Source organism: Lagenorhynchus albirostris, chromosome 12, assembly GCF_949774975.1.
Source record: "Lagenorhynchus albirostris chromosome 12, mLagAlb1.1, whole genome shotgun sequence".
Taxonomy (NCBI): Eukaryota; Metazoa; Chordata; class Mammalia; order Artiodactyla; family Delphinidae; genus Lagenorhynchus; species Lagenorhynchus albirostris.
Genome location: NC_083106.1, coordinates 20295209 through 20316113, shown reverse-complemented (window position 1 = coordinate 20316113; position 20905 = coordinate 20295209). Strand labels below are relative to the sequence as shown.

Here is a 20905-nt window from a genome sequence, read left to right as displayed (position 1 = left end):
TTGCCTTTGCGGTGTTCGGTCCCCCCTTGTTTGGTAGCCGCTGCCCCCTCCTTTCCCCTTTTGCAGGCCCCGGCCTATCTCAGGGGCTGATCCCCGAGGCAGTGACATTGAGCACCACACACACCCTCTGCAGCACTGGTGTTGCCACACTCTGCTGGCCTGGGAACTGGTTCTCGTCTGCACTGCATGGAACAGAGTAGGTGCTCAGTAAACAGATCAGTTAGCTGACTGGCTCCCACAGACGCAAAGCCCAGGAATCTTGTTCCTAAGTTGCATGGCTCATAAATTCTTGACCGATAACCCTTACTTGCATTCTCTGTTCCTCACCTGGTTATTGCTTGGAAACTGTTTCATCCTAGAAATCCTGGAACTGAACTACTCGAGGTCATCTCCTTGGCATTGGTTCTGCCTCATTATTGCCTGGATCCTTCATTTTCTCCCCATTCCCAGCCCTCAGCTGTCACAAGTAGATGATTATGTCTCACTCCCATGGCCAGAGATATGACACATGGGAGTGGGGTGGGTGTGCCCGTTAGTAGGCAGGACCATCTTTGTGTAGTTTCAGCTGCAGGCTGAATATACAGATGACTCATGCAAGTTAATACCCGTATCTAATGAGTGGCCAACATCTTCAAATTTGCATAAGGGCTTAAGAGCTCCACAGGAAACATTGAATTGAGATTGTCACTGCCGGGGACCCAGGAACGAAGTGTTATGGATGGCACATCTGGATTCATAGGCTGTTGTGCCCTATGGGACTCTTAGGTCAGTGCTCCCACTAGATGTTTTTACTGCTAACAGCAAAGAATAGTCCCCATGTTTCTTTTCTTCACACCTTCCCATGAAGCTTGAGTGTTCTGGAACCTTCTAGGAACCAGAGAAGTTTCTCTCACAATGGCAGCAGATGTACTTCAAGAAAACTCACTGGCTGATCTTTGCTCCACAGCCCTGCAGTTTGCCAATGAGATTGCCTCTACTTCTACAGCACTTCCATTTCCAAATTAATCCTTCTTTTACATTCCCACAAGCACCCTTCTCGCTTGGTCACAGCTCTCTAGTCCTTTTCTGCAATGCTGCGGTCTACCCCAGAATTCCTATTTTTTAATCTAATTAATTTATTTATTTTTGGCTGCGCTGGGTTTTTGTTGCTGCGCGTGGGCTTTCTCTAGTTGCGGCGAGCACGGGCTACTCTTCATTGCGGTGCTTGGGCTTCTCATTGCAGTGGCTGCTCTTTGTTGCGGAGCACAGGCTCTAGGTGCATGGGCTTCAGTAGTTGTGGCATGTGGGCTCAGTAGTTGTGGCTCTTGGGCTCTAGAGCGCAGGCTCAGTAGTTGTGGCACGTAGGCTTAGTTGCTCCGCGGCATGTGGGACCTTCCCAGACCAGGGCTTGAACCCGTGTCCCCTGCATTCTTAACCACTGCGCCACCAGGGAAGTCCCCAGAGCTGCTAGTTTTGATTTTGCTTGTAACGTAGACCGTGGCACCTCCTTTCTGCATCAGGTGGACTTGTGTAAGCTCTTTGGGTGTGAGAGACGCCCAGGGTTCCTCTCACTGTCCTGGTCCACTCTTACTTTCACTCTGATGTCTTCCACATCAGCTCGTGTCTCTTCTTTCAGTAAATGCTCATTAAGTCCTTACAATGTTCCAGGCTCCATGCTAAAGGATGACAATACAAAGGTAAATGAGAAATGACAACACTTATTTTTCACCTGATTGATAAAAACAGAACATTTAGAAAATTCAGGAAAATTACTCCCTTTCTCTTTCCTTTTTCGTAATGTTTTAAAAATTCTCTTTCTTTGTAAAGCATCTGAATTTTATTCATCTCTTTTGATGTCTCCTTAAACAACTATTCCTGCTCCCTGAAGAACCATGGTGATAACCTTCCTTCCTTCTGCTAGAGTGAGGTGTTTGCTACCTGAGTGGCTGTCCCAGGGACCCCTGTCTTAAGCAGTCGGCACTGCAGGGTTCCAGGCCCCCGGCAGATTGGATCCTGGCTTTACAGAGCAGTGGCATCACTCGGCATCCGTGCAGTGTTGGCCTGTTCTACCACGATTGCTGTCCGCCACCGGATACCTCATCTCTGTCGGTTCCAGGCAGTTGTCACTTCTGTTTGGAAGCAACACTGCCAGTGAGAAACCTGCCATGTGTGCACGCGCGCACACACACACACACACACACACACACTCACACACTCTGTTGTGAGAGGAGAGCCACCCTGGGAGGGAACCCTCCTCCCCTCTCTTGGTGTAGGAAGAGCACGGGTATACCTACTACCTCTCTCTACCCCCCTCATTATGGGATTTGGTGGTGGTGTTCTTTAACTCTTACTCTCACTGCTTTTGTGCACTTTTCCTGAGATAATTGTAAGAAAGGTTATAATTTTATCTTGAAATACAATGTCTAGGAACTTTTCTTTTAATTCATCATTCCAAGTAAGTGTCTTTGCACCTTAGAAAACAAAACTAAAATACTGAAAATATGATTTCTTTCCTCTTTCACTGGCATGTTCCTTAATGTCTGCATTGGAGATCAGCCTTTGTGTGGTTGGGATAAATTCTAAACTCTTTGATGGTGGGGATTTTTGTGTAGCTCTCTCTAACATAATTTTCTTGGTTATAATGTCATTCGATTCCATTAGTATACTAATATGGAAACAAAGGCATGGTTTCAGACTTTATTTATATCTTTGTGCTTTGGAAAAACAATCTCATGAGAAATCATTCAGCCCATTAAATAACATCTTTGATGTTACTTTTTTGGGTTTGCTTGTTTTTAGAAAAGTTTTCCTGGCTTTTGCTCTTTGTAATTGCAACAGTAGCATAGCAAGTATTTTTAGACATGTGTTGTTAGAATCATGTGAAAAATCTTTTTCATGCCAACATGTTGGATTTTGTTAGTAATCTTTAATGTGATCAAGAACTAAGGTAGAATTTCTTAGCTAGAAAAGAATGAGTTAAAAAAAAATCCCAATACGTTCTTGGATGATTGGAGAAGCTATATTCTATATTTTTACTTAGGTGAAAATATTCAAGAGATTGAATTAAATGGCAGCTTCTTGAGGACAGAGACTATGCCTTTTTCATTTTTTATTCTTCTTGGGTGTAGCACTGTTACAGTCAGAGGAGTTGGCTCAGTTGGTGGAAGCCTTGTGAACTTCATGAAGAAGATTAGACTCCAACCTCCTTCCTTGCATGGGAAATCTTTAAGGATTTTGAAGCTAGAGAGTTGCAAGTACTTTAGAAAGATCTATCTGGAGGCTCTGTGGGAGGGTGAATTGGAGTAAAGAGAGCCTGGAGGCAGAGGCAACATTGGAGGTGAAAGAGGATGTGGTGTGAAGGTGGGTGGGAGATGCATGAGGCCACGGATTTCATAGGTACAGGTCTACACTCCCTCATTTGCAGTTGTAATAGCTAAAAAGAGCTGTAAAAACTGAAAGGTATTTTCTTTGTAATTCATTTGATAGTAAAACCCGAGCTTGACCCGAGCTCATTTGGTGGCAAAATTGGACCTGAAGTGTTGGGATGCTTTTAAAATCTTTACCTATCCCACTTACCTCATAAAATACACATATTTACTGCAGAAGTATTAGTGTGTTTGACTAGGGGAAATTGCCCTGGATCTCGCTGTTTTTGTTTTAATGTAATGTATAGCCTATGTGCAGTGTAACTTTTCTCAAATGGGAAAAGTTCTGATTTGGCAACACATCTGGTCTAAGGGTTTTGGACAAGGGACTGTGAAACTCTATTTGACCTGTGCTTACAAGATAAGACTCACAGATTAGGTATGAAGAGCATTGTGGAGGAAATAAACATTTATCGCCTGGAAGACTCAATGGTTGATGATGAAACTACCTCATCAACATGAAAGAAAACAGGTCTTTTGGGGGGGATCAGAAACATGCATTAGATAGTGAATGAAAGGATGCATTTTTGAAGTGTTGCTTGTGTGCAGGATCTGAGACTGAATCATGAACCAGAAAAAGGGAACAATTGGAGAAATTTGAATAAGATCTCTAGAGTAGTTCATTGTACTGCATCAGTGCTAATTTTTTGGTTTCTGGTTATGTAAGATGATAACATTTGGGGAAGCTGGGTGAAGGGAATATGAAAACTCTGTGTACTACTTTTACAACTTCTTGGGTAAATCTAAAATTATTTCAAGTTTTAAAAAATGAGGGAGAAAGTTGCTTGTCAAACCAAGAAATGGTATCATCCATGCTCCCTTTAAGTAGAGAATATCTGTTAGCAGGAATATGGTTTTCTTAGAGATTTTGAACTCTAAAAATGCAAGTTGAGTAGACTTTCAAAGTCAGGTCTCTACCCCCTTCCCAATTTTTTTTAAGGCCGACCTTGTTTTTACAGAAGATGAATTGAGAACATTTTGATCCGAGAAAAAGGCTTGATCCTAGCTTATGTGCATACAGAAGAGTTACAACATGAAGCCAGTTGTGTCTGGACAGTTCATGGGAAGTGTTGTAACTTGTATTCCCTCACATTTGGTTTCTCTGGTGTTGGAGGGTGTGGTTTATCTCTGGCTTTTGTCTGCTGCTCTGCAGGTTTAGGTGTAGGTTCAGTAGTTAGGACGGACAGTTGTAATAAGATGTTCAAAGCCCAGAGGGTTTGCAGATAATAGAGGGACTGAAGAAAATGTCTGCCTTTAATGGTCAAGGTTGGCTGACCTGGGCTTGGCCGTGCTGATGTGCCCGGTGTATGTCTCCCCAGTGGAAGGAGGATTAGTCTTGAATGCCTCTGCTTCACTTGCTCACTTCCACACCACCTCCTGTAGTTTCAGCTGATTTGTTCTGTAATTCTGCAGTCCACTCCTTTCTTTCCTTTTGGATGAGAGTAAACCTAGGCTGGCAGCCAGTTGCTGTTGAGCTATAATAGAGCTAGTGGTATGTACAAAATTTGATTACTACTGTCAACACCAGATTGAATAAGAAAGTGCATACCCTAGACAGATACTTGCAACTTAAATGGTCTATTGATTTCACAAGAACTAGAAATGAGGCCACCGTGTAATCTAGCAGAAGAAGGGGTCAGTGGATAGACGTTACAGAGTAGTTTTTAAAAGTGCGCTTCTTTTAGATCTTTTTGGAAGAACTTTCAGATAACTTTGATAAACTGATTGTTGCTTCTGATTTTCTTCAAGTCCAGTGTTTTCAGAAACTCCATTGTAGGCTTGGTACTTGTTTTTGTTCCGTGGTTTGCCTTTCCTGTGTAGAATCTAGTTTAGAAATTGTACTGGGTGATACAGACCATATTTGCTCCTGAACTATGATGACATTTCCACTTAGCTTAATATGAATGTTTTAGAAATTTCCCACAGTGGAAAGTTCTCTTTGACATAGGAAGGTTCAGCGGTCAGTTTCATAGTCAGCTGTATGCCAAGAAATAACGAAAACAATGGATTATACAGTGCAGCCTTGGGACATGGAAAATTTCTTAGAAGATGAATGATCATTATTAATACATCTTGTAAGGCCTCAGGCCTTATATTGAAAAATAAGGGAAAAAGTTATTTTTCTTTTTTAATGTCTTTATTGGAGTATAATTGCTTTAAACTGGTGTGTTAGTTTCTGCTGTATAACAAAGTGAATCAGCTATGCATATACATATATCCCCATATCCCCACCCTCTTGCATCTCCCTTCCACCCTCCCTATCCCGCCCCTCTAGGTGGTCACAAAGCACCGAGCCGATCTCCCTGTGCTATGTAGCTGTGTGGATGACATCTGCATAAATGATATAGCAAAAGAGCAAGGCAAATACACAAGATAGAATAGGCTGGAAAATATGAATCAAAACTGTTACCTCTCATCTTAGTATTCTATGTGGTTGAGTTTATTTTTTCCATAATAGCAATCTCTAAGGAATGAAGAAGAAATCCTTTTGAGTTTCACTTTTCCCAAGGTATATATGCATATTAAAGTGAAATAACAAGTCTGATTTATTCTTTGAAGTGTAGTTAATATGTAACGAAACTCTTCAGCCCAGTTGTATACTCAGGGCAAACGCCTCTGTTTATATTCATAGTGGGGTAAGGAGGTGGGTGGAGGTGCCCTTTACCAGCTGACACTGTCAAAAACAGGAAGCAAAGTTATAATCTCTTTGTAGTAGATCAGAAACATTCAAAGGCTCTTAGCTGTGACAATTAAAAAAACAACAACAAAAAATGATGTAAGGAATTTTCACTAACTGCGAAGTGTGACTTCCTGTCTGGTATTTAGAGGAGATTCAGTTAGGTTTAGTCAGATCCTCTCATGGGAAAAATAAAAGCCACCCCAAAACAGGACATCCCAGTGTGCAGTTCGCAGGCTGCTTTTGTTAAAATCCACTTCCTCTGCATCTTTTTCCTCCTCACTTAAGCAAATGTAGGTGATGAGTGGCCCGGCGGCCACCGCATTTCGTTGGAAAAAGTGCAGATTTGATTTGCCATGGCAAGTAGCTCGCCAGGCCAGCAAACATTTTCCAGGTAAGTTTGTCAACTTGCATGACTCCCAGCCCTCCCGCCCGTGAGGTTATGAAAAGAGGATATCAGCAAAGACAGGGCTCTCTCAGTCACTTACTGAACCCAGTGTGTTAAGTAACGGCCAGCCGGTGATGGGAACAGCCCGGCCTGTCCTTCCTGACGCCACATCTGTTGTAGACTCTGAATAGTCGAGACCAGCGCTGTGGGTTTCATCCTTCGCTTCAGCATGCGATTGTTTTCCAGTTCTTGGCTTCTTAGGAAAAAGCACTCAAGGGGCCATACCTTTGTTGAGACAAATGTACTTCATGTATTTTCAAACTAGTTTATTATGTATTGACTGTTTACTGTCCTGTAGAGAGAGTTTCCTTTATGCTGTTGTATGATGATAGCTTACTATGCTTGACTTACTGTGCTGACTAAAAATGTATTTTACTTTTAAAAATAGTTCGGAGCTGATTAAGCGGAGGATCAGACATTTGTACTTTTGAGGGGGCTGTAAATGGAGGAGTTTTGCTTTAAGGCAGTCTTGTTCAGAAGAAGTGCAGACACAGAACTTCACGTTGGATTGGTCACTGTCACTGGAGTTTACTTCCAGGGTGACCTAGTTTTTCTAATGGGTTCAGATGTCCATATCTTGTTTAATCTGTATATTTGTGTACTGGTCACGTACGTTTTCTGAAGAAAAAAAAAAACTCAAGTGATGTGTAATATTTCACCTTACGTATCATGCTTGAATATTGTTACTATGGGACAACTTTTAGGCTGGTTAGAATTTTTTAAAAATGGTTTTCTTTCCTTTGGAATTACTCTTTCCCTCTTAATGTTTTCCTTCCTAACTGCATATGAATGATGTGGTAAATGCTGGTAGGCATCCTCTCTCTGGAGCACATTTCAACTAGAATGCTTGGAGCAGCCCATATTTTCTTAGCAAATCTGGTTTCTTGGCCAAGTGTAATAGGAAATCAGTGTGCTATAATTCTCTTTTTTGGCTGTTACTTTTCTCTCTTATTTAAAGATCAGTGTGGTCTCAACAGAGAATTAAAATACCTATCAGGAACTGAATTAAAACCCCACGTGCAGGAGTAGCATTGCAGCCTGTGGCCTTTCAAAGGTATCTCTTGACTCTCAATCCTCTTTCTTTCCCCGGCATGAATAGTCTTCTTCGTCTGCTAGTCTGCGTGTTACTGTCCTGCTACAGAGGGTCTCAGGTAACTATAGTGGTTGAAATCAGAAGATAATTAGAAGAAAAACAAACAAACAAACCTTTAAATATTAAGCAAACTTTTAAATGAGTAGACTGCAGCTTTAAATATGAATTCTGGTTCATTCAGATAGCATTCTTTCCTGCCCTGTGATCAGTCCAAAGTCTTTAAGAAAATAGAAAGCATTTTTTCAAAAAATAAATATTTCAGGGCATTCTATTTTAATAAAAATCAAAAATCAGTATTACATGATTTCAGATTCTACAAGGGCCTAGACGCTCTTCTTATTGGCTGTTATTAATTTACTATTTTCTTGTATCTGCAGGGTAGCTCTCTTTAGTGATCTTGTTATAAAGATATAAAAAAGAGTACACATTTATGGATGGCATATTCCATTACAACAGTGGCCTTTTTTGGTCTTCAAAGCAGTCTCCATAATAGATTAAACTTTGGGGTGAATCCTTTATTTATACACCTCAAGTAAGCTGGAAAGAGTGAAACCATAAGTGTTTTGCATTAAACTCTTGACCATACAGGGGTTGATGTTTCAAATGACTGTTGCAGAACCTAAGGGGAATACTACAACAAGTAATAAAATGGAATAAATTAAAGTACATATTTGTTCAAAATTAGCCTTTCAGTGTTATTTTTTGAAATTGACCATCCTTTTGCTCTTTGCTGTCTTCTAAAATGTGGAACTCTAATTTAGCACATTTGCCTCTCAGCTATCCATTGAGATATAACAAGGGAAAACTGAGTAAGCTGAAATCTGAGTATCTGTATCTATCTATCTTTGATATAGAATCTTTATATTTTAAAATATTTACTTTTCCTTTACTTAATCTTGATATCTGTGTACAAATGACCAAATGTTACAAATAATCGAATTGAAGGAGAACAAAGTTTAAAAAAAAAAAAGGCTTGCAAGTTTGAAATAAAAAATTATTTGGAGTTGTAGGCATCTACTAATGCACAGATGATTTAGGTCTAGAAACTGCCCTGCTCAGGAAGCCACATCTGGGAGGCCTTGCTTTTCTTGCCATCTTTCCTGCTTTCTTGTCGGGCTGACAGGACTCTGTGGCAGCCGTTTCCTTTTTAGATAAACAGGTTCAAATATTCTCAACCTTGGTTCCACGTTAGCATCACCAGTGTGCTGGGGCCCCACACTCAGAAGCCTGACGTAAATAAACCGAGGCCTTGACTTTGTAGCTGTTAAAGAAACTATCCAAGTGATTGTGACATGGATTCAAGATGGAGGTGCACAGGGGAGAGTGACCGAAAGCTCCAGAAGAGGGGCGAGAAGGAAGCTTTGGCAGTGCTGTACGTCCGCACCGAACCCCTATGCCTGTTAGCAGCGGAGTCTCCGTCTCCGCTTGCGGAATGGTTGGACGAACAGGTTCCTCTGAGCAGCACGAGGCTGGATGAGGGCTGGACCTGCTCGTTTCCGGTTTGCGCTGCCGGAGGGGCGTGCGTTATATGAGACGGTGGCCCGTCTGAAGATGAGCTGTCATCAGGAAGAAGCTCTTGGAAGGGATCACAGGGGAGGAGGCTGGCTCAGGGCACGCTGAGCAGACGTCTCTGAAGAGACAGGGCTCCTGGTTGCTGGCGTCTTCATGAAGCAAGGCAGGTGGAGAACGTCGGAATAAGAATTTCATCAGGGACTGAGGTGTCTCTGTGTGTGAATGTGGAGGTGGGGTCAGTTGGGGACACTACAGAGAGGTTGCTCCAAAGGTTCTTGGTGCCAAAGTTAGTTTGAAAGGAAGGGGTGTGATTATCTTTGCCAGATATTAGTGGCTGCCTCACCCGCCTGTTGACTGTATGAGAATAAAGGAACACGTCATTTAGAGTATCAGAGTGCAGGGAGGTTTGTCTGGGAGAATTTCTCAGGGCTTGTGAATTTTTAGCTGATCTTAATGTTTATAAAGAAAATGAGTTGGTGCTTAGGCAGACCAGGTGGAATGTAATTTGCCGAGGCTTGAGAGAAAAAAAAAAATTGTTCAGTTGGGCGAAGGGTAGACAGAGTGACTTGTTTGAAACAAGAATTTTGGGCGAGGGAAATGAGAAGTGTGATTAACATGGTACTGAAGAAGTGTTTGGGTGGGGGGGACCTGGGTCCCAGTTCCCCCTACTATCGACTGTGTAAGACACTGAACTTCTGAGACTGGTCTCCCAACCAGCCGTACCCCTGAGGGGATTGTGGTCAGGATTAATGATGTAACATATTTTAAAGCACCTTGCAAGCAATAGTAAGAGTTCCAGGTAAATAAAAGGAATAATAAGTTCTGTAAAAATTATAAAAATATAGTCAGTTGATAAAGAGCTTTGCCTGCTACCTGCAGTGTAGGAATGGGTAATTAAATATTATGTTTGTGTGGTACTTAAAATATATTTAAACTGAAACTGTGCACTCTGTCATCTTTTTACTTGTGTTTTTCCTTGGCATTACTTGAAAGGTATGATTGTGACACGGATCCTGGTTTCATGTTTCACTTGGGTTCTTTGACCCTAGTTAGAGGGCACCAGGTGCTTTCTATTCTGATCATTTGCAAATTCAGGGTTTGGTTGGAGGGCCACCGAAAGGACTGGTGTGAGAATGAGATAGGATCTGGACTCAGTGACTCCCTTAGCCCCTGCCCCAATATTTTGACCTTGATTTGAACAGTTCAGTGAACTGGCAGCTCAAGTCGTTTTTTCCCGCTGAACTAGAACTTTAATTGTTTGGCAGAGGAAGATGAGTCATAGCCCAGTCCTACCATTGTGACAAAGTGAAATTTTAGGCCAGGGCTAAAGGAACCCAGGTCAAAAACTTTCAGTCTAAACCGCAAAGTATTGAAGCTTGGATTGTGAGCTAGGTGGGAATTAGTGGGGCCCTCTCTGTGGGGTTGTTCTCAAGTTAATGAAGCATTTTATTGCATTACATTTTGATGCTGAATTTTGAGTAATATATTTAAATAATCAGCCTCCTTCTTAAAAATGTTAATGCAAAATTAAAATTATACAAAGTGGCAAATTGTCAGTTCCTCTCCCCCTCTATGATCATTGTTACTAGTTTTGTTTGTCCTGCCACACTTTCTTCTATGAATATATAAATATACAGCTTTACATCTAAATTCCCACATGCACAGTTTTTCTTTTTAAACGAAAGATGAAACCATCCTGTCATAGTGCATCCCATTTAAAAAATATTAAAAATAATGACCTGTGTACATATATTTTAGTTAATTTGGGTAACTTCTGGGGCCAATATGTTTTTACTGTTAAACTGCTATCCACAAAGGGCAGAGAGATGAAAAGTAGTAAATAATTGTCTGAACTTGCATTTTTGTATGTGTGTGTGTGAAATTGAACTTCTCTGCATATGTTTTTTGGCTTTTGGACAAATTCTTCAATAGATTGCCTTTTCATACATTGCCCTTTTTTCTTTTCCCCCCTGTTGTTTGGATCTCTGACTTGTAAACCCCTACTGATTCTGAAGGGAATTCATGCAAAATGGCAGATTTTGAATGACTTACTTGAATTTTGAGTTTTAAGATGGTTAACTTCCAACTTAAAAGACAGGCCTGATTTCTGGATCTCTGGGACAGAAGGTTGAGTCTTTGGATTTGGACTCTATATGTTCACTTTCTCTTTTGGCTGTGGAAGCTGTCATCATCCCAAACTGTGCTGAGGCTGGTAATTATTTAGGTGCCCTCAAGACAGGTAATTACTTAGGTGCCCTCACTGTTTTATTACATTTTCATGTCCCGATAACTTATGTTCGTAGGGATGGTGATTCCCAGTATTGGTTTTTAAAATATTTATTTATTTATGGCTGCGTTGGGTCTTCGTTTCTGCACACGGGCTTCTCTAGTTGCCGCGAGCGGGGGCTACTCTTCGTTGCGTTGCACGGGCTTCTCATTGCGGTGGCTTCTCTTGTTGAGGAGCACGGGCTCTAGGCGCGTGGGCTCACTGGTTGTGGCTTACGGGGTCCAGAGCGCGGGCTCAGTAGATGTGGCACACGGGCTTAGTTGCTCCCGTGGAATCTGCCCGGACCAGGGCTCGAACCTGTGTTGCCTGCATTGGCAGGCGGATTCTTAACCAGTGCGCCACCAGGGAAGTCCCCCAGTATTATTATTATTTTTTTTATTATTTTTTGTGGTACGCAGGACTCTCACTGTTGTGGCCTCTCCCGGAGCACAAGCTCCGGACACGCAGGCTCAGCGGCCATGGCTCACGGGCCCAGCCGCTCCGTGGCATGTGGGATCTTCCCGGACCGGGGCACGAACCCATGTCCCCTGCATCGGCAGGCAAACTCTCAACCACCGCGCCACCAGGAAAGCTCCTCCCCCCCCCAGTATTATTTTTAGAGTAACCCATTTTCTGTGTAATTTGTGGAACATGTTAGCGTTAGCAGAAAGGCTCTGGACTTAGACTTACACGGTGGAGTCCCAGCTCTTCTGCGTCCTGAGTCTCAGTTTCCTCTCTTGTAAAATGGAGATAATGGGGCTGTTCTAAGTCTTTAAAGGTGTAAAATCCCTTGCGCAGTGCTTGGCAGATTGCAGGAAGGATTACAATAAATGCTGGCTGTTTCTGTTAGAAGAGTTTTTAAGTTAATAACAGAAAAAAAAATACAGTGTAGATATTAAATGAAGATAAAACATTGGCTTGAATGAGGCCCCACGTGCACCATCATAGCGAAAATTTGCCAGTTTTTTCTCACCCTTTGATCGAGATCTGTTAGTGATTTTTGACATCAAAGCATCAAAGCTGTAATTCTCTGCTGGGCTCATTTAACCACACATCCTGTAAGTGGCAAGAAATTTAGAGCTATACAGGCTGCAGTTGTTTGGAGAATATCTTTGTGGCAGGGTGCCTGAAATGTTTTGCTGGTTTCAAAGTTCACTTTCATTTGTTCAGAAAGGTTTTTATTGTTTGCAAGCAAGCAAAGCAAGCAAAGGGAAAGGGCACACAGCCTCCCATATGATTCTGTACTGTGTGACCTGTTTGCCTTTTGGTGCCTTATGTAAAAAGCTTTATTTAGTCTGCAGAGAGGACTATTTCTCCAAATAGAGGAAAACCGTCATAATGGTCTGGAAACACGGTAGATTTCAGTTTAACGCCATTGATCCAGATACTGTTAGAGGCTGGGCTACACAGCAGTTGTAAGATAGGCATCTTGCACAGATTCTTCTAGGTCACTTGCATATCGTCAATGGGAATGCCTCATCTGATAGCCATGTACTTGGCCTTCTGAGAAACAGCTCCTCCTGTCATACCAACACTGACCCTTTTCTTCTGTCCCAGCCAGCCCGCCCCTAGCTAGGAACCTGCTGCCAGAATGAATCTCCAGGCTTTTGACCTGGCCTGTTTTCTTGTTCGACTCCTGGATTCTGTGCGTTTACCTTCTGCTTCAACTCTTAGGCAAGAACTCCCTTTATGGTGTTAGAAGTGCCTGGACTGTGTTTGACAGAAGAAATTTGACAGTTTTTCCCAGCAGATGCATTTTCTCCCTACATAATTCCGACCCACCCGTGCAGTCTGGTATCTGACAGTACTCTGAGAACTGTTTAGTTAGTTGTTAACAAATATTTATTGTCCAACTCTGAATAACTAGTGTTACAGCAGGCAAAGGAAAAGTATAGTTTGTGAGTTTTTGCGGGGCCGTGATTTATGGGACGTTTGGAGGAGAAAAGAAATCATGAAATGAAATTCTTACTATGTTTTATCTCTGACCATGTGAATTCTTTAAAATAATGATTACATTCTATCTTTGCTCCTATGCATTTAAAAAATCATGGTGGATTTCATAGTGATGGATTTTTAAGCTGGGAAATTACGGATATTTTGCAAATGGGTTGAGGAAGCAGTTCTCATTTTCTCACTAGATCCTTATCCATCCACCTCCTTCCTACCCACTTCTTTTGCTGTTACAAGAAGAATCCTATGTTTTATGATGAGAATTTGTCTGTGGCTAAATGAACAGAGCACCATTTTTAAAAAGTGCTTGAGATTTGCATTCTGTGTATTTACTGAATTTGTTGCTAGGCCTTATGCTGCAGAATTTCTCTAAGTAACAAAATCTAAATAAAAATGAATGGTGCTGAAGGTAAATCTCCCTCTTGATTACTGTAATAAAGGATTGACATTTACTTCCCATAATTTGGAAGTCACCCAGTAGGTAATATTTGCCTGGTGTTTTACGACGAACCATTCTTATCCTATTGGGTTTGCATTAGGAAGAAAGTAGGCATTGATTTCCCTGTAATTTTCTAAAATTTCTCATCTTTGTTTCTTACATGGAGTAGTGGTCAGTTTTCTGTCAACCTCAACCCAGCCACACATGGTTAAGAATGAGAAGTAAGAAAAAAAAAGAGCCCAAAATAAATGATTCAGAGAATACCTGCTATTTTCTGGGTCCTGTTGTAGTTGCTGGGGTGTTTTCAATCAGGTTTTAAACTAAATGATTCTGGTCACCAGCAGCTCAGGACCACTGTGTGGTCTGCAGGCTGCACATAGATGACAAGGGACGTTTGCACATGTGTGCAGTGTGGGGACATCAGTGAAGTGCCTTAGGCCCTCATTTTAGTGACTGTTTCCTTAATCATGAGATGCACCTCTTGGCAGGCTGAATGTAGAGGAGACAAAAACATAAAGAGCAAAGAAATCTCAAAGCCAAACAACCTGAATCAATATGACATGATATTTTGCTACTGAAGTAGGCAAAAATTGAGAAACCCATTAGCACATGAAAAAGCTCTTCCAGGGAGATGACTATGCGAGTGAGCAGAGGCCGGATGGCTTCCTGCAGCATACAATCAGGCCTAGAATCCTGTTTGCATATTTCGTCAGTAACTGAATTCCAATGAACAAAGCCCCCTTCTCTGTCTTGGAGTGGCCCGAGTTAGACTCATCTGTGCTGCTGGTTTCCAGCTGCTGGGGTTGGTACTTGGTACCCAGTGTTCAGTTACTTTCGGAAGCTGTCAATGTTCTTGGTACTGAGGCTTCCCCACTCTAAGCAGGATGTGTCCTCAAGTTCATTCTACTATTGGATTAAAACCAACTCACTCCAATGGTTGGTCAAGTAAACCTTTTCTAGGAATTCTTCCCTGCCTTCCAGGTGGGGGTTGGGTGCCCTCTCCTCTGCTCCTCCCATAGCTTCCCTGCCAGGATCAAAGGCAGTGGTCCCTAGAAGTGTTCATCTGTCCCAGCATTTATGATAGGTGTTATAGATCAGTGTTTTTGAAAGTGTGGTCTATTGCTGCATTTTAACAATCTCCCCAAGTGGTCATTTTGCCTGTTTGAGAAACCGAGCTCTAGTCTGTGAGCTTGGAGACAGGGCCCATTCTTGTTGTTGAATCCTCAGACCTACCCCAGCTCCTGGCACATTTTAGTTGCTCAGTTGTCTTTTTTTTTGTTCTGTGAATGAGATAGAATTCCAGTCAGAAAAGTATGGAAAGCAGGCGTGCATGTGGAATCCAGCAGCACAGTCAAAAGTCACCTGGATGATTCTTGACCATTTTTCTTTATTGTTTTGTAAGTCAACAGTGTGTGAGACTGAAAATGTAATATGGATGAACCAGAATTAGCTTTTCTTATTTTCTTGTACAGAAAAATATACTGTAATTTTATTATGTGTATTTTTACCTTGTGTGAAGGAACTTTTATTTTAGGATAGTTATACATTTATAGAAATTAAATGCAAAAATGGTACAGGGAGTTCCCATATACCCCTCACTGCGTCCCCTTCCCTCTGTTGTTGATGTCTTACGTTACTATGTGACATTTATTGCATCCCCTTCCCCCTGTTGTTGATGTCTTACATTACTATGTGACATTTACTATGTCACAATTAATGAACCAACACTGATAACATTATTATTCATTAAGTTATTATTAATAACATTAACCAAAGACCTCCTTAAGCGTTATTGTTAAAAGTTTGTAGATTTACAGATGAAATAATATTTATAACTTGTACCAAGTTTTTCTTTAAGTTAGGGCTTTGCATTTGAATTCTTACACGCAGTCACAGTTGCAAGTATATTCACAAAGCAAGTGTGCCAATTCCTGTGATAACTAGATTAAGGAAAAGATTTTTCAGGTGTCATTGGCCTTCTGGGACCTGGAAAAGGGGAAAATTATTTTCAAAGGCTGACATTCGGTTAATATATCTGAAGTACTCCATATTATTGAAAATATTTGTTGACCTCTCAGGTGGTGTTAGGTATGATATTTGTTTTAACTATTTATAGTATATTCAGGCAGAGGTATACTATTAAAAATACTTAACAACTGGTATGGCACGGGACCCCACCAATCAGATTGATGTCCAAATAATCAGAAGGGATAATGGTGGTGAATGTGTCTGTCAGTCCTACTAATGTCTAAAATCCCCTAAAAATATCTCCTGACATTGTCAAATGTCTCCTCAGGGGCACAATTGCTCTTGGTCGAAAACCCCTGATAGAAAGCATTTCGATCAGCCTATTACTGCTTTTGTAAGTGCTGTATAAATATTTGCTATTGTTCTTGTTGGTATCTTCCTTCATTTCAGTTATTGCTGGTGTTTAAAAACATACAGCTAAGAAAGACACACCAGGATTCTTTATACATTGAAATCTCCACATATAAAGAGGGCTGTATTTTTGATAAGATTTACTCACAGTTTGTCGGACACATACATATATATGGTGGGAAGAAATCTAAGCTCCATGCACAAAGGAGGTTTTCCAGTTTCCTTACCTGCCATCTTCCTTTCTGACCTTGTAGCCCATGACTGAGACAGCTCACAGGTGTGGAGTTTGGAGGTTTTTGTAGGTGTGGAATGTGGAGACCAGTTGTTCCTCTTTCCCCCTCACACCAGCCTGTAGCCTGCTTTGAGCTGATAGTGGCTCAGCCTGGGTAGGAGCTTGTACTTTGGTTCATGCCAAATTCCCCTCCTTTCTGCATGACGATATGTTATTCGTGTCCTGATCCCTGTTATTTGTTAAGTTAATCTTTGCTTCAGGGATCTCAGAAGATCACAGCATTTTGTTCTTAGTGACTTCATTTCGTAATATATACTCTGGGGAGGTGAGACTAGACTAGAGACATGTAAGCCCGATAATATGATATCTACAAATAGTGTTTTATATTTAACCTTCCTGTTCGATCATCTTCAGCATTCTAGAAACAGATGCTTAAATTGTTTAAACAGACAGTCCCCTATTCCTTAGTCTTAGGTATCCATTTTCCTATTGACAGGAGATAGACTTATTTTTAAATTTTTTTTTATTTTAATTTTTTTTGCGGTACGCGGGCCTCTCACTGCCGTGGCCTCTCCCGTTGCGGAGCACAGGCTCCGGATGCACAGGCTCAGCAGCCATGGCTTACGGGCCCAGCCGCTCCGTGGCATGTGGGATCCTCCCGGACCAGAGCATGAACCCGTGTCCCCTGCATCGGCAGGCAGACTCTCAACCACTGCGCCACCAGGGAAGCCCAGACTTATTTTTTTAATCCTCAGATCTATGAGAACAGAATATCCAATAGGATATGAGGATCGGACGAAATCCCCTCATGTTAGAATCATAGATTGTAGGACTTCGTGTGGAAACTCTGACAGCCTTATTTTTTTTCTCCTTTGAATTCACTCAGCTGTTTTTGGCAAGTATTTATTTGTCAGTATTGATTGATTATTAAAATAATTATTTACAATATTTAAATCTGAAATAATAAAAATTAATTTTAGTAATTTAAAATTATTTAAAATACGAGATCCTGTTGGTTAATTCATTGTTAGGTCTACTCAGAAAAATTAGGAAACATATTTCAAAAGGCAGGTTTTACATCCTACATATCAGATGCTGTCAGTTCATTGCTGTAGGGAGAGGAGCAAGGACAGAGGCTGTCTTCCCCTCACCCCACCTTGTCCCCAGCACACTTGTATTTTGATTGGGGCAGTTGGGCTTTGGAGTCAGACTGCCTGAATTTCAACGCAGGTGCCTCCATTTACTGTACACCCTTGGCAAATTCCTTAATTTAATTATGTATTTATTTTTTTAAAAAATTATTTATTTTTGACTGCATTGGGTCTTCGTTGCTATGCACGGGCTTTCTCTAGTTGTGGCGAGCGGGAGCTACTCTTTGTTGCGGTGCACGGGCTTCTCATTGTGGTGGCTTCTCTTGTTGTGGAGCACGGGCTCTAGGTGCGCAGGCTTCATTAGTTGTGGCACGCGGGCTCAGTAGTTGTGGCTCACGGGTTCTAGAGTGCAGGCTCAGTAGTTGTGGCCCGCTGGCTCTAGAGCGCAGGCTCTGTAGTTGTGGCGCACGGGCTTAGTTGCCCCACAGCATGTGGGATCATCCCGGACCAGGACTTGAACCCATGTCCCCTGCATTGGCAGTCTGATTCTTAACCACTGAGCCACCAGGGAAGCCCCAAATTCCTTAATTTTAAGTGTCTGTGAGCTTTGCTGAAAAATGGGGTCCATAAAAGCATTTACCTCATATGGATGTTGTGGGGATTAGATTACACAGTAGCCACGTAGGAAGCATTCAATACATGTTGCTAATAATAGCAACAATAATAATGTTACTAATACTGATATTATTACTATTATTAATACATTTAAAATAACAGTTTAAATTACCTTATGTAATAGAGATGCTATTGTGAATCAAACTTAACTGAATTGAAATTTGATTCTTTTTGCCCATTATCTTTAGGTGATAGTGAACCATGAAATAAGTAAATGATAGAGAAGTAGATATAAAATCTAGCTAATTCTTTCTTACCCTGAACAGGAATACTATGACTTCAGAATTTAAAACACTAACATTTGGTTTTATTCCATGGAAATCCTTCTTCCTAAATGTCTTGATATTAACTGTCTTCTTAGCTTGTTAACTCTTGTGTTGTTAAAATAAGATATTCCTTATTTCATAAGAACTTTCATTCTTTAAGGAAAATTCCAAATTTCTTATCTCCATTGTTGAGTGTTTTTTCTTTTAAAAATCACAGTAATATGAATGTTAGAAAGGAAAAAATATCCATTACAATTTCTGTCATCTTAACAGAATAGTAACTTTCATGTCTTATTTTCCCGTTTAGTCTTTATATTCATATCTTAAAATAATCGTAATTATATAAAACTTACAATTCTTTGTTCTGGTATTTTAGTTTTATTATATCTCAAATAAGTAATTTTCATGCTTCCATTGGGTAGCTTTATATAATTTATTAACTCCTTGTTTTTTGGTATTTAGTTTATTCCTAGTTTTTCAAAATTATGTATAACAGTGCATGGAAAAATTATCTTTATTGATCTGTAAAATGGAGATAATAAAAATACCGTAGGTTTGTCAAGGATTATTTAAGTGAATGGATGTAAAGCAGGGCTTCTCAACCATGACACTGTTGCCATTTTGGGCTAGATAAATCTTTGCTGGGGGCGCTGTCCTATACATTGTAGGCGTTTAACAGCATCCCTCGCTGCCCACCAGTTTTGATATACAAAAATGTCTCCAGACATCGCCAAGTGTCTCCTAGAAGTCAGACTCGCTCTCAGTCGGGAACCCTGATATAAAACATTTAGAGCAGCCAGGCACTGCTCTAATGTGTGCTATATAAATATTTGTTATTACTATTATTGATGTTTGCTACCATTCTTCATTTCAGTTACTTATTTCTGATATGTTCCTAGAAATAGAATTTCTGGGACAAGGGGTTTAGTTTTAGGGTTTCTTTAATGTATGACTAAATGTTCTCCAGAAGGATTGTGTTAAGTTTAATGCCATCAGTTGTATATAAATATGTCAATATCTCTGAGCTCCAGCCAGTATCCAATTGTGAGTACCACATGTTGTTTTAGTTTCACTCCCCATAATTACTAGTCAAGACAAGCATTTCCTATGTTTCTTTATTTGTATTGTCATATCTGAGGATTCTGGCTTATCCACCTCCCACACACTTTTTTTTTTGAGCTGCTGTGCCATCTACCACTTGAAGTTGAAAAGTCATACCCTCAATAACCAAGTCTGTATTAAATCTCTTTGCTTGACCTTTAATAGCATCCAAGTTGAACATGGTTGAGGTCCCTTCAGATTACTGGGTTTTCCGCAAACACTCCTTTGCTGTTTCAGATTAAGACACAGTAATTGACAGTGCCCCATAATATTAAACCTTTCAGGATTTAAATGTAAGGTGGCATCCTCTTTTTTTGAAGGATATTTTTGTGGAAAAGCACTCAACCCTGTATTTTGTTATATGTGTCATCTAACGTGGTTGCTTCTGGTTTATCCTTTTGGAAATAATCCCGATCCTAGCTGTAGCAAAGGCTGTTGGTGCCCTAACCGTAACCCCTGCTTTGAGCTCTTCGGTGCATGGAGACTGTCAATTCAGGCTCCTGCATTCTTTTGCTTGGCTGGAAAAGCTCACACCCAGGCTTGGCAGGAAGTACCAGCCCCCGGCAACCCACTGCCAGTGACTGCTATAGTGTAAATCCCCAGCTCTCTTGCATCTCAGGTAAGATACCTTCAAGATGAGCATTTTACACTGGTTCTCCCAAGTTCCCTGTTGAATTAAGATTCAGTGATAAATTAACTGAAAATGACCCTTTTGTTGGCTACCTTTTCTTTTCTGTCTCAATGTTTCACTCCCCACCCGTGTTTCCTGGGATCACCTCCAAAATAAACTACTTATAATATTGTAAAATATTTCAATTTTGGGCTTAGTCTAGAAGGCTGTGTTTGAGTTAAAAGTATCCAGGAATTGAGGGGGGGGACAAGATGGGTTTATTTCTGGATCCTAAAAGGGATGGCTGATGAGGAAAGAAGTGCCTTTTAAATTAGAGACACACGTTGATTCCAGTGATTTTTTTCATTATGCTGCCACTGCCTTACTAAAATTTAAAGAATAAAAACAAAGGCCACATTAATAATAGTTATAATAATAGTAATGGAAACAAAGAAAATGAGTAAACTATTTGCCTTGCTACTTAAAAAAATCAACTCATTGGAGCTGATTTTTAAAAAGTAAAATTTGGCTAGAATGTAACAGCTACATTTCTTTAAATGGGTGGAGTCAAAATGCTGAGGTCCTGGTGTGGTCACCCTAGACAGGGTAGAAATTTCCCCCTGAGGCACTCACTGAAAGAGCCCACCCAAGGAAGGGAGGTGATCAGCACATACAGAGGCACCTGTATCCCTGCCCCTCCCGACACCCTCCCATCTCCCCATCACCCAGCTGCTGTCTGTCAGTATACCCTCTTCTGAGTAC

The 20905-nt window shown here is 41.0% G+C and overlaps 1 protein-coding gene and 1 long non-coding RNA gene across 2 annotated transcripts in view; one reads left to right on the top strand and one right to left on the bottom strand.

The window, feature by feature from the left end:
- The window catches only part of UTRN (utrophin), a 499864-nt gene that overhangs the window by 50739 nt on the left and 428220 nt on the right, over window positions 1-20905 (top strand). The window lies entirely within an intron of this gene.
- Window positions 5272-7122, bottom strand: LOC132530819 (uncharacterized). Its single transcript, XR_009543901.1, has 3 exons — window positions 6570-7122; window positions 5815-6078; window positions 5272-5381 (listed from the first exon to the last, which is right to left on the bottom strand). It is a non-coding gene; the product is annotated as an uncharacterized LOC132530819 (long non-coding RNA).